This window comes from Giraffa tippelskirchi, chromosome 4, assembly GCF_054371585.1.
Source record: "Giraffa tippelskirchi isolate mGirTip1 chromosome 4, T2T-mGirTip1v1.2.pri, whole genome shotgun sequence".
In the NCBI taxonomy this organism is placed as follows: Eukaryota; Metazoa; Chordata; class Mammalia; order Artiodactyla; family Giraffidae; genus Giraffa; species Giraffa tippelskirchi.
Window position 1 is genome coordinate 210017226 of NC_137278.1, and position 14781 is coordinate 210032006.

Consider the following 14781-nt stretch of genomic DNA (forward strand, 5'->3'; position numbering starts at 1 on the left):
CCAGGGTGGGGGCTGCCTGGGACGGGTCAGAGAAGGGGGACTCGAGAGGAGGCGTCTGTCCCAAGTGCTTCCCTGGCTTTTGGGCTTCAGGCACCTTTCATGCTCACTTACCCATGAGGACGGATATTCTCTGTCTCTGTGGAGTCCTGGGGGAGGGGGTGGTCACGATGTTCACGGGGGCAGAGAAGAGCTGGTGTATCAGGAAAATGAGACCCTTGGGGCCTCCAGGATTGTTGAGTGCTGTCCCGCTTTCTCTAGAGATGAGCAGGCCGAGCGGCTCTCTGAGAGGACAGTGCACGTTGGTGGTGCAGCCGGGCTTCCTTCCCGCTCCGGTGGGCCCTCCTTGCCTTTCCATCTGAGTCCTGTGTTTGAGATTGGATAAAACACTTGGTGACACCTGTTTGCTGTTGGAGAGTGGCCTGTGTGGCCTCCACTGAGAGCGATGTGAAGGGTACCATGAAGAGTGATGGCCATGCTTGAGCAAGCCGTACCTGAAGGTGTCATCTCTCTCAGAGATGCTTTGCAGAGGAAAGAAGCGCCAGGGAGGCAGGCAGATGCTGGCAGTGCCAGGCGTGTGTGTGTGGGGGGGTCCTCACTTGGGTCCCCGTAGACAGAGGTGCCACTGGGTCCACCTTCTAAGGGGCCTCATAGCTCCCAGTTTTCTATTACAGCTCTGCTGAACATGGAACTGTGGGTAACTCTGAGACCTTTTTGGAGAGCAACTCAGAGGGAGCTTGGCTGGCACATAGGGTTAATGTTGGCTTCGGAAGTGATGGCCAGACCTGGCCATGTTGACATCAAAGACCATCAGAGAGGCTGCTCAGTGGAGACCTCTTGAGGCTGGCTCTTGGGATGTGCCGAGCTCCTTTGGGGGAGGGTCTAGAGGGCGTCCACAGCTCCCGGATGCTGGTCTTGGCTTTCTCCTTCACCATCTGTGGGGCCACCCGCTCCAGCCACCTAACGTTCCCTGCAGGAATCCCTGCTTCCTGACCAACAGTTAGCACTGAAAGAGACCTGAATCTATGGCCTCCAGAAGACCCTGGGCAGCCTCGTCACTAGTTTTCGGCTGAGATGAGAAGCATGGGGGTTCCTTTGAGTCTCTGCAGCTTTCTCGTGCTGCTCCCTCCAAAGCTGGGCACCCCAGCCTTTCCTCGGGTTCACCTCCCCGCTTTCTCCAGGGTGGCTCCAGCTCACGCTGCTCAAGGCTGAAGAGATGTTGTTGTAGTTGTTCAGTTGTTCACTTGTGTCCTATCAGTTGTTCAGTTGTGTCCCACTCTGCGACCCCGTGGACTGTCCTTCACTATCTCCTTGAGTTTGCTCAAATTTATATCCATCGAGTCGGTGATGCCATCCAACCATCTCATCCTCTGTCGCCCCCTTCTCCTCCTGCCCTCAATCTTTCCGAGCTTCAGGGTCTTTTCCAGTGAGTCAGCTCTTGGACAGCAAGGAGATCAAACCAGTCCATCCTAGAGGAAATCAACACTGAATAATCATTGGCAGAACTGATACTGAAGCTGAATTACTTTGGCCACCTGATGGGAAGAGCTAAAGAGGTGCCGGGTCCACGTTTTCATGGCCCCAGTCTTCACCACTGAAGCCTGAGAAGGTCAAGGTCTGCCCAGGATCACGTATCAGTTAGGGGCAGAGAGGAGGGGGAGCCCGCTTGTGGTGGGAAGAACAAGGACCCCAAAATGCTCACAGCCTAGTTCCCAGAAATGGGTAATGTTTCGTTACACGGAAAAGGGACCTTGCATGTGTGACCGAGTTAAGGATCTTGGAATGGGAAGGTGGTCTGGGCCACAGGGCGGGTCCATCACGACAGTCCTGTGAGAGGGAGGCAGGAGGGCCAGCATCAGAGGAGGAGATGTGATGATGGAGGCAGAGGGCAGGGAGGCGGAGAGACTCGCAGATGATGCGCTGTTGGTTCTGAGGATGCGGGAAGGGGTGCCAGCCAAGGAACTGGGCGAGGCAGGGAGGCTGTGTCCCCTGGAGACTCTGGAAAGAGCCAGACCCGTGCGACCTTGACTTTAGTGAGACTCGGCTCAGACTGAGACTTCTAGAGCTTCAAGACCAAGTGTCAGTGGCTGAAGTCGCCAAGCTGGTGGCCTTTGCTAGGGCAGCCCTGGAGGCCAGAGCTGGTCTCCTCACTGTGTCGCTCACGGCGGCCCTCCAGCCCCATCCTCTGTGCCCGCCCCCCAGTCTTCCCTGTTCCCTCCGTCCTACAGTGTCTCCTGGGCACACGGCCAGTGCTGACTCTCCCTGCCCATCGTCCTGTGCAGGCCTCACGGTGAGAGCAGCCCTGTCTCCACCGTTAGGAAAATCCAGGAGGCACCAGGGTCCCAGAGGCCGTGAGTCCAGGAGCAGAAGTTTGAACTCAGACCTGCCTGGATGCTGGGCTCGAGCTACCACCCATGGAGGGAAGTGCAGGTGGGGCGGCTGGAACTAGTGGCCACGGACCGGGGGCTTCCCACGACAGGCACGGATCCACTCCTAGTTCTGGGGCCGGAACCCACCTTCAAGGTGTTGGGGGCCGCGCTCCCGCTGGAGGCTCCAGGGGACGGTCCCTCCTTGTCCCCTGCAGGTCTGGGGGCTCCAGGTGCTCCTGGGCTGAGGCCACATTGTCAGTCTCTGCCTCGGTCACCACGCGGCTGCCTCTTCCCACCCCATGTGTCTCTTAGTCCCTCATAAGGACACCTGTCCCTGGATTTAGGGCCCACCTGGAAACCCAGGACTTAATCACACTGCAGAGACTGACTTTCCACATAAGGTCACGTTCACAGGCCTGGGGACCAGGATGTGGACACGTTTTATTTTAGGGGCCGCCATTCCACCTACTCCAGACGGGGTGCCCCAGAAAGAGGTGAGGCTGGGGGCTCCCTGGGCTCTGGACACTGAGGCTCTCGGGACGGGGCCAGGTTCCCTCGGTGCCCGGTGGCTCAGCCCTAGGAGCAGGGAGTCAGGCTTCTGGGGCGATGCACCAACCAGTGATCAGGGTAGGGATGCAGGCAAGTATTTTGGAACTGTGTCTGCAGGCAGAGGAACGACAGGAGAACGCGTCCTTGGGGGTCACACAGACATGGCCCCGCCTCGTCCCCACCGTGTGTGCCTGACCGCTCAGCCTCCTGAGCCTCTGTCTCCACGTCTCCAAACTGCAGTAGCAGCATTGCCCTCCTCTCCCCGTTGCCCCGAGTTTTTGACAAGTTGATGGACTCAAGGCCCTAAAACAGCCAGTGAGCCACCCATGTGGCAGGCACACAAGCAGGTGTACACGCGGTGTACACGCAGCTGCACACAAAGGCAGCCGCACACGCAGGTGTACACGAAGCTGCACACACAGGTGTACACATAGTGTACATGCAGCCGCACACAAGGCAGCTGCACACGCAGCCGCACGCACACCCATCACAGGAAGTGCCCACACCCGCGCTCTCCCTTCCCTTCCTCACGTGTCCACTGCCCTCTCACAGGCCCTTCTGGGCATATATCTCTCTGCCCGCTGTGTGGTCACCCAGAGGAGAGGCTGGGCCCTCAGCCTGGTTGGTTTCAGCATCCGCCCCCTCCTCCCCAGCCCGCACCTGGCAGGCGGCAAGGACGGGGCAGCCACTGTGGTCCAGAGGCCGTCCGAGTGAAGGGCTGCAGGCGGGGCTGCTGGGTGCGGGCGTGGGGGGCAGGACCCGAGCATGCCACGAGTGTGTCAGGGGTACAGGCTGAGGTGCTGCAGCTCTGGGGAGACGGGGGTCTGAGAGAAGCTTCCGGGGGGGCCTGTGAGAGCGCCGGGGCAGGCGGCAGTGGGCCCGGGGCAGCGCTGTGGGACACCAGGTGCCCACCGGTCCACGTGCCACTGTCCGCAGAAGCCCCGTGGGGCCATCCCCCTGGTTCCAGCCCCATGACAGGGGGGAGTCGTGGCTGCAGAGGAGGCTCAGGAGGTAACTACCAGGCCCAGCTCTCACCGTCCAGCAGGAACCTGTCTGCTGCTTCCAGTAACAGTCCCTGAGACCAGAGGATTCGGCTGGATGGGCTCACCTGCAGGTCCTAGGCCTTGCTCATCGAGGGCGCTACTGCCCTGGGAACTTGCTAGAAACGCAGACCCTCAGGCCCCACCCAGACGGGCTGCATAGGGAGCTCTGGGTCACGGCCTGAGGTCTGTTTCTCTGGGTGCGGCTGCTGTGTGCTCCAGCTTGAGACCCCTGCTCCAGGGTGCCTGTCAGGGCTGGTGCTCAGAGTCCCCGTGGGAGCTCAGCCAGCCTCCCTCGGACCCCCTCGTCCGGGGGCTCCTCCAGCTCTGCAGGCAGCACTGGCCACCACGCACGGAGTCCTGTCACTGAGGTCCACGTGCATGCAGTGTAGACGCAAGTGGATCCCATGGCTTTCTTCCCCTGGAGGAACTGAGTTCAGGACCTGACCCCACCCAGCCCCCATGCGCCCTGGCCTGCCTCCCGGGAGTGCCTTTCCTTGGTGAAGCATTCTTTAGAGTGAGGGCGCCTTCAGGTATGGCTTGCTCAGGCACGGCCACCACTCTGCTCTGCACTGTGCCCTTCCCATTGTTGGCTGACTGCCCTGTTCACAGTGGAGGCCGCTCAGGGCCGCTGTCCACCTGCCGACCAGCCTTGCTAAGTGTTTTCACAAGATCTCAAACCAATGTCTAAACCCTGAGAGGATTCACCAGAACTCTGTATTTCCATTTGTCTTCCTGTTGAAAAATGAAGAGAGTTGGCCGTCCTCGGCCTGGCTGTCTGCGGGGCGCAGTCCAGTGGGGAGGAGCAGCTCGTCCCCTCAGGAGGGCCAGTGCTGTCTGGCGCCTCCTGGTCCCTACTGCTCTCTGCACCCCCGTGCCTGGGTCAGCTGCCTTCCTGGGCTCCTGGCTCTACCGCGTCCCCTGCAGGAGCCTGATGGCCAGCACCTGAGTCCACGGCTCTGGTGCCAGACGGGGAGCCTTGTACCTGGGGGCCATAGAGGACCAGCCGACGGGGTAGGGGCGAGGGAGGTGGGCAGCAGGCACGGGGGTTCTTGGCGGAGGTGAAGTGTGGCAGGGCCTGGGGAGGACAGTCTGAGGCCTGTCTGATGGTCCTGGGGAGCCTGGGCCAGGCCAAGTACCCACGTCTGTGAAGGTTCCTCATGCATGTAGCAGCGGGCCATGGGGTCCCCTGTGTGATGGCAGGAGCGTGGCCCTGGAGGAAGGGGACAGATGGACCTGGCTTCAAACTGCCACTCTGCTAGTTAACTGTCTGCGTGACCTTGGACTGTTATTCACCTTTCCCAAGCCTCAGTGTTCTCATCTGTAGAATGGGACCCAAACTACTTTATTTATTTGTTTATTTGGTTGTCTGCAGATACCTTTATTTTGGGGCACTCTTCAAAAACAGATCCTTTCTATGCATCAAATGTTTTCTTTTCTTTTTAATTATTTTCTAAAGCCAAGAACGAAGAAGCTTATTTACTTAAAATGTCAGCCCGACATCATAATTAATGTACACTGGGTTTCTTTTTTTTTTTTTTTTTCAGGCCTGGACCCACTTCCCATACTCTTTTTTTATTTTTATTTAATATTGGAGTCGAGTTGACTACCAATATTGGGTTAGCTTCAGGTGTACAGTAGAGAGGGTGAGTTATGTACATACATCCAGACGCTAGGCCAGAGCTCAGGAGGTGTAGACAGCCCGTGCAGGAAGGGCCGTGGGGCTCGGGGTGGTCCCTCACCTGTGGGTGGGCAGCTGCATCTCCACGGGTCTGTCCACAGGTTCTCCGTTTAACCAGCAGGTCAGAGGGGAGGCCACGCCCGAGCCCTGGACTAGGGTGACTGGTGGTCGCTCCCCTGACTCCTGGGCCTGGAGGGGACAGCCTGCCCCCACCCTGGCCCCCACCCACCGGCCGCCGCGCTCTGGGATGCTCTCTGTTCACACACTCAATGCACACACTCGAGACGGATCGGCCTCAAAGCCAGAGCATGAGAACAAATAAATATTTGTTCCAGAAACTCTTGCGATGTCAAGTTTTACTGTGAGTACCTTTGGTGCGTGGCGGGACGATAAATCTTGCCTGTGTTCAGAGTCTCCAGCTCCGAGCCCTGGCCCCTGACTGCCAGTTATTCTGGTGCGTGGCTCCGCCGCTCAGACGCTGCCTCCTTCCCCAGCAGGAGTGGTCCCTGACCTGCCTTCCTTTGTCAAGGGCCGCGTCCCCTGCCCATTCCTGCATGGGAGCGAGGCTGCCTTTGGGTGAAAAGGCAGCCAGGCAGGCAGCTTTTTTCTGAACACCCCCTACCCCCTCCACCCCATCCCTGCATCCCCTCAGATCCAGGAGCCAGGAGGAGACTGGTGCCCAATGTGGCCTGAGGGGTAATGGGCCCCCGTGATGCCCCACATCATCCCGTCCAAGGTCCGCTCGGAAGCGCTGCCTGCCCCTCTTCTCCCGGGGATTCTCAGCCCCCTCTTCATCCAGCCGCCCCGAGTTTCCGGGCAAAGCCTGAGGGCGAGGGGCTGAGCAGAGCCCCGGGATGGGGCTCTGGAGCCTGCGTCCTGACTCAGCTCAGAGTTTTCCCGCTGCACGCCTGCAGTTTGCTCTAGAAGGACTTGTTGAGAACCTAGGGAATGCTCTCCCTTTAGGTCCTGAGGCTCTATCTCCTATATTTTCTTTTAAAAGCTTCCGCAGGTTTCTTTAGCCACAGAGGCCTTTCGTCCAGCAGAAGCAGACTCGCATGTGCTGTGTGAGGCAGGGCTTGTGGGAGCTCCTGGGGTTCCTGACGGCACATGTTGCACAGCACACGCGTCTCTGAGTCGCACGCCTTGGATTTCTGGTCAGCTTTCCATGTGACGTGGCGAGTGCAGCCCGGTGGGCTTGGTCATGGAGGAAAACACTGCCCACGATGGGACGCTGGCTTCTAGACTGTGTCCTGTAGATCTTCACCATCTACCCACCCGTAGAGGGTATTTATGGTCGGGTTTCAACGTGGCGAGTTTGGGGACCTAAAAGGCCTTTAAAGTGAAAGTGAAGTTGCTTAGTCGTGTCCAACTCTTTGCGACCCCATGGACTGTAACCTGTCAGGCTCCTCCTTCCATGGGATTCTCCAGGCAAGCGTACTGGAGTGGGTTGCCATTTCCTTCTCCAGGGGTTCTTCCTGACCCAGGGAGTGAACCCGGGTCTCCCGCGTTGCAGGCAGACCCTTTACCCTCTGAGCCACCGGGGAAGCCCTAAAGGCATAAAAGGCCTTCACGAGGAGATTATTGACAACTCGGAGACTCCTGTTTGAGAGGCAGCAGCGCCATCTGCCACCATCGCCACCGGCCCAGTGCGTCCCCAGCCAGGAAGCAGGGGGCCTGCATTCCTGTTCAGCACGTACAGCGCAGCCTGACTGGCTGCAGCATCCGCTGAGCATATATCTATTATTTGAACTTATAAAAACAGCCTGTTCCCGCCATAAACTATTTTAGCCAAAGCCTCCAGCCCCACACTCTTCAGGACTGTGTCCGGGCTTGGATTTTATTTTATATTTGGTGCATGAACACTCAATGCGGCAACACTTATGGAATAATTCATTTGCTCCCTACTGATCTCTGCTTTGCCTTGCTGTGCACTGGGCTGATATCGATTGGATGTTGGGTGTTGTACATGAAAAACTGTAAAATTAGTTTTAGGCCTGGGGCGTTTATCATCTTCTTCTGGAGAAGATGTCCTAAGCTACTGGCTGGAATGGGGGCCCTTGGAGCCCAGGGTCCTTCCTTGCTCTCTCTCGGAGACTGTGGTTGGGAGCTGGGCTCTCGTTCCTGGACGGCTTGGCTCTTTATTGCTCCCAAGTATTGGGAGGAAGGGGTCCCCAGCCCTCTGTTAATTTCAGGTTTTCTTTGACACGTGAGTCTGTTTCTCTGCAGTGTGTCCTGTCCCACTGGCTTATTTTCTGTCCCTGTGTGAGCATCGCTCCATTCTGGGGTGGGGTAAAGCCCATCCCTTGTTTTCTACTTCAGGATTTCCTCAGCTGGTTCTGAGCCTTTCTTACTCCAGATGCCTTCTAAGGGGAGAGCTTATCAGATTCCACAAAGCACCCGTTGGAGTTGGATCATCGTTGTGATAAAAGCCTTGGCCGTGGAGACGTGACATCTTCCTGATGTTGACCCCTCCCCTGCACGAACACAGCACTCGTTCCAGCTGAATCACGGTGTCTTATGCATCCTGATCATATGCATCCTGATCATATGTTTAAGAAAAGAATAGATTTCACTTTTAAAAACAGCTCTAGCTTTACAGAAACATTGACTAGAGAGTACGGAGCGTTTCCATATACCTCTCCCCCAGCATCCCTATTTTTGTAATCGTGTGTGAGTGTGGTGCATTTGTTACCATTGATGAACCCACAGATATTTTTAAAAAATATTTATTTGGCTTCCCCGGGTCTTAGTTGAAACATGTAGGATCTTTTTTGTTGGGGCATGTGGGATCTAGGGACTTCTCTGGTGGTCCAGAGGCTGGCTAAGACTCCGCACTCTCAACGCAGTGGCTTTTGATCCACCGTCAGGGAACTAGGCAAACTAGATGAATCCATATTGATACAACCTCTGGCAACCGCGGCTCCCCCACCTTTTTTTAACTGCAAGGCCTGTCTCTTCAAGAATGTCCCACGGTTGGAATCATACAGTACACAGCATTTTCAGATTGGCTTCTTTCTTGTCTTACTGATTTTGTTGCCAGTTCTAGTACAGTGTTAAATAGGAGGTTGAGAGGAAAAATTCTTGCCTGGGTCCTGATCTGAGGGGGTAAGCACCCAGTTTCTCAATATTAAGTGTGATATTAGCTGTACGTTTTCTTTTGCAGATATACTTCATCAAGTTGAGGAAATTTCCTTCTATTCTTAGTTTGCTGAGGGTTTTTACTATGAATGGAGGTTGAGTTTTGTCAAAAGAGTTTTCTGTATCTATCGATATGATCATTGATCACAACAGTGATGAAGTGACTTATATCACTGTATGTCTGAAAGAAATGGCACTCAGCTGTGGTGTATAATTGTTTTTACACATTGTTGGATTCAATTTGATAATATTTTATTGAGGGTTTTTGTATCTTTGTTCACAATGCATATTGGCCTGTAGTTGTCCTTTCCTGTAATGTCTTTGTTTGGTTTTAGCCCAAGTGCAATGGTAACCTCATCCACTTAACTAGAAAAGTGTCCTTCCGCTTCTACTTTCTGAAGACCTTGGAGAGGACGTGTGTTGTCTCTTGCTTCCATGTTTGATGGGATTCACCAGCGAAACAAGCTGGCCTTGGTGCCCTCTTCTTTAGAATGTTATTAATTATTGATTCATTTTATTATAATAGATTTATATTCAGAATGTCTGTTTCCTCTTGTGTGAGTTTTGGTGTTTTTTATCTTTCAAAGAATTGGCTTATTTCCTCTATGTTATTAAGTTTGTGGGCATAGAGTTGTAATGTTCCTTTATTATCCTCTTATGTCTCTGAGATCAATAGTGATGACTCCTCTTTCATAGCTGATACTAGTGGTTCGTGTCTTCTCTTTTTTTCTTTGTCAGCTTTGCCAGATTATTTTAGATAGGTTCCCTATTTCCTCTTCATTTGTTAGGTAGTCATGTAGTTTTGTACCTTGCTCCTTCAACTGTAACATATTTTTTTGTCGTTTCTTTTTTTTTTTTTTTTGAAGGGTGGGACTGTGTTCCTGTCTTACTAGTTGTTTGGCCTGAGGTTTCCAGCCATGCAAGTTGCGGGCAGTTGGGTAGAGCCAGGTCTTAGCATAGAGACATGGACCTCCGGGATACTTCACTCTAAATATTCCTTGGGTCCCAGGGTTCCCTGTTACCCCAGCAGAACAGACACAGCGCTCTAACCTTAGGGGCTCAGACCTGATCTCTGGTCTGTGAACTGAGATCCCACAAGCTGTGGGATGTGGGGGAAAAGAAAGGAAAAAAAAAAAGGAGGAAAAAAATGAAATGAAAAATATAGAGAGAAAGGGAAAAAAAAAGGCAGAATAAGAATCAAGAATAAAAAATAACAACCCCTGGTTGCCCCTGGGGCTCTCCCGTCTGCCTGGCCACTGGCTGTACCCCCCTGACTCCTGGGGAGCCTTCCAGGCACGGGGGGCGCGAACCCCATGTCTTCCCTCACCACCCTCTTGGCTAGATCGTTTTAGTGATCTTTTCAAGAACCAATTTTTGATTTCACTGATTTTTTTTCTATTTGTTTCCTATTTCCAATTTCAGTGATATCTGCTGTAAATTTTATTTATTAAATTTTTCCCCCTTGCTTTAGGCTTATGCTGCTTTTCATTCTTTAGTGTCCTCAGGGGGAAGCTTAGACGATTCATTTAAAAATTTCCTTCTTTTCTAATACTTATCAATGGCATAAATTTCCCTCTAAACACTTTTTTATTATATCCCACACATTTTGATACATTGTATTTTTGTTTCATTTCAGTTCAGTTCGGTCGCTCAGTTGTCTCTGACTCTGCGACCCCATGGACTGCAGCACGCCAGGCCTCCCTGTCCATCACCAACTCCCGGAGTTCACCCAAACTCATGTCCATTGAGTCGGTGATGCCATCCCACCATCTCATCCTCTGTCGTCCCCTTCTCCTCCTGCCCTCAATCTTTCCCAGCATCAGGGTCTTTTCCAACGAGTCAGCTCTTCGCATCAGGTGGCCAAAGTATTGGAGTTTCAGCTTCAGCATCAGTCCTTCCAATGAACACTCAGGATTGATCTCCTTTAGGATGGACTGGTTTGAGCTCCTTGTAGTCCAAGGGACTCTCAAGAGTCTTCTCCAACACCACAGTTCAAAAACTATTTTCATTTACTTCAATATATTTTAAAATGTCTCTTGAGACTTCTTGAGGAAGACTCAAATGTAATATAAAAGTTATTTAATTTCCAAATATTTTGAGATGTTTCAGATTCCTCATTGATTTCTAATTGGAGTCCATTGTGGTCTGAGAGAATATTTTATATGATTTCTATTATTTTAAATTTAAAGTGTGTTTCACGGGCTGGCATGGGATCTATCTTGGTGACTGTTTCATGTGAGATTGAACAGAATGTGTGTCTGCTGTGTTGCATGACCTATTTTATAAATGCCAATTAGACCCAATTGATTGATGGAGCTATTCAGTTCAACCACATACTTACTGATTTTCTGCCGGCCAGATCTGCCCATTACTGACAGAGGGGTGAAGAAGTTCTCCAAGTCTTTGTTTGTCTGAAAAATGCTTTGTTTTTCCTTCACTTCTGAAAGATAATTTCTCTGCCTGGAATTCTAGGTGGTTTTTTCTTTCAACACTGTAAACATTTCATTCTGGTCTCTTTTTGCTTGCCTGGTTTCTAGTGAGATGTTCGATATAATTACTGTTCATGTTCTTTTAAAGGTAAAGTGTGCTTACTATCCGACTTATGTCAAAATTTTCTCATTGTTTTTTAATTTTACATAAAATATGCCTAGTGGAGATTTTGTGCTATTTATTCTGCTTGGTGTTCTCTGAGATTCCTGGATCTGTAGTTCGATGTCTGTTACTAACTTTGGAAAATTTTCAGCCTTTTCTATTTCAAATATTTATTCTGCTTCTTTCTTTCTTCCCCTTTTGATACTCCCATTACATGTGCTGACAGCTCTGTGTGACCCCTGCCTCCTGGATGTTCTCCCCTTTGCATTCCAATTTGATGAGCTACTTGACTGTTACGTGTCTTCAAGCTCCTGGCTCTTTGCTCAGCTGTGTTTGGTCCACTGATGACGTGTCCTTCATTCTGTTGCGATGCACGTGATTTCCAGCGTTCCCCCTGGACTCATCCTTAGCGTCCTCCTCTCTCTGCTTGTAGCGCCCTTATGATCTTCGTGTCGTCTGCTTTTCCCATTAAAGCCCTTAACCTCAATAACTTAAATTTAACCTTAATAACTAAATAAATAGCTATTTAGCCATAGTTATTTTAAATTCTTGGTCTAATTATTCAAAAATCTTTGTCATATATGAGTCTTGTTTTGTGTTTTTCCTTATCTTTTCGTGTGACTTTTTCTTGTTATTGTTGTTCAGAGCCATATATACCTAATACACCTGATATATACCTGATATATCAGGTAAGAGAAATTGAGATAATTTGACTTTTGGTGTGAGGTTTTATGTTAAACAGGCTCTTCCAAAAACATATAAGAGGAAGGAATGCTTCCCAATTTATTTAGAGGCCAGTATTACCCTGACACCAAAACCAGACAGACATCAAAAGAAAAATAAACTATATTACAAATATAGACACAGAAATTCTAACAAATACTAGGAATCCAAATTTAGCAACATATAAAACTACAGAACATGGCCAAATGGGATTTGTCCCAAGAGTGAAAGGTTGGTTAAACACCTGAAAAGCAAATAATACAATATGTCAGTAGAATAAAAGATGAAGAGCAAAAACTGTGTGATCGTCTCAATAGACACAAGAAAAGCCTTTGACAATATTCAATACTGTTGCATAATTAAAAAGAAAACCTGAAGAAACTAGGATAAGAAGAGGAATTCCTTGACCTGATAAAGGACTTTATGGAAAAGCCACAGCTGACATCACAGTTAATAGTCAAAGATGGAATGCTTTCCTTCTAAGTTTAGAAACAAGATAAAGATGTCTGTGCTTGACAAATCTCTTCAATATTGTCCTGGAAGTTATTGGTAGAACAAATAAATAAAAGGCATCCAGACTGGGAAAAAAGAATTTGAATTGTTTCTACTTGCAGATGATATAAACTTATGCACAGAAAACCATAAGAAGTCCCCCTCAACCATTAAACTAATAAATATGTTCACCAAGATTCAGGATGCAAACTCAATATATAGAATCCATTTTATTTCTAAACTCTCGCAAAGAACAATTTAAAAATAAAACTAAGAAAGTAACTCCAGTTAGAATAGCATTAAAATAATAAAATATCTTAAAATAATTTTAACCAGTAAATGCAAAATGTATACCTGAAAAACTGAAAAACACTGCTGATAAGTTGAAGAAGACCGAACAACTGGAAAGAAACCCCATGATCATGGTTCGGAAGCATTGATATTGTGAAGATGACCATACTCCCCAAATAGATATAAATATCCAACACAATCCCCATAAGAGTCTCTACTGCCTTTTCTGAAGCTATAGATAAGCTGATCCTAAAACTCACACATAAAGTCAAGGGATCTAGAATAGCCAAAACTATCTTGAAAAAGAATAACAAAGTTGGAGGACTCACTTTCTACAATTTTGAAACTTAACTGTGTTGCTACCATAATTAAGACAGTGTGTTACTGACCTAAGGGTAGATAGGAAAGTCTGTGGGATAGATTTGAGAATCCAGAAATAAAACCATGTGTCTATGTTTGATTTCTGAAGAGAGTACCAAGACAATTCAATGGGGAGAATACCTTTTTCAACAATTGGTGTTGAGACTGCTATATTTCCACGCATGAAAGAATAAAGTTACTCCCCCACCTCACAACACAGATAAAAATTAACTCAAAATATAAGACATATAAAAATTAGGTCTTAACTGTAAGAGCTAAAACTATGAAACTCTCAAAAAAATGTGGGTGTAAAGCTTTATGACTTTAGATTAGAAAAATCAGTGGTTTCTTAGCTACTACATCAAAGTACAAGCAAAAAAATAAAAACAGATTAGTTGGGCTTTATCAAAATCAAAAACTTTCATTCTGCATGGAACATCACCCAGAAAGGGAAAAGACAATTTGTAGAATGAAAGGATATATTTGCAAACCATAGAAGGGACTTGTATCTAGCACATATGAAGAACTTTTAAACTCAGTTGTAAAAAGATTAATAGCCCAATTAAAAATGGGCAAGGATTTGAATAAACCTTTCTCTAAAGAAGATAAACAAATGGCCAATAAGTGCGTGGAAAGCTGCTCAACATCATTAGTCATCAGAAAAATGCACGTCAAAATCACAACTAATTACCACCTCAAACCCATTAGGACAGTATAATAAAAAAGGACAGATGATGACAAATGTTGGGGATAATGTAGAGAAGTTGGAATCCTCAGGCACTACTGGTAGAATCTCAAAATGGAACAGCTTCCTTAGTAAACAGGCTGTCAGTGCTGGGGACTAGATGTTTGTACCCCCTCCGCATTCGTACCTCGAAGCCCTAATCCCTGAGGCGAGGGTGTCTGGAGGTGAGGCGCTGGGAAGTGATTAGGTCACGAGGGTGGGCTCCTCACGACAGGATGAGCGCCCTTGTAAGAGAAGATGGGAGACTCAGGATGACTCTCTCCACCTCTGAGGACACAGGAAGAAAGTGGAAAGCAGAACCCCACCCTGATGTGGGACTTCCCAGCCTGCAGAACAACGGCTGGTTAGGCCTCCAACCTGTGGTCTTTGGTTAAAGCGGCCTGAGCTGAGAGGGCTTCTCCGACAGCTCAGTGGTAAGGAAGCCACCTGCATTGCAGGAGACTCAGGTTCGAGCCCTGGTTTGGGAAGATCCCCTGGAGAAGGAAATGGCAACACACTCCAGTATTCTTGCCTGGGGAATTCCATGGAGGGAAGAGCCTGGTGGGCTACAGAAGAGGCATTTTCTCTGAGGTGAAATAGAATTGCCAGATGACCCAGCAATTATACTCCTTGGTTCATCCCCGATAGTAAGGAAGACAAGTGTCCACATGGCAGGTGGTACACAAAAGATGAGCGCAGCATTATTCATAAGGGCCCCAAAGTGGAAACACCTCAATGTCCATTAGCTGATGAATGAATAAATAGAGTGTACTATGTTTGGAAAATGGAATACTGATAGGCAATAGAAAGAAATGACATGCTACA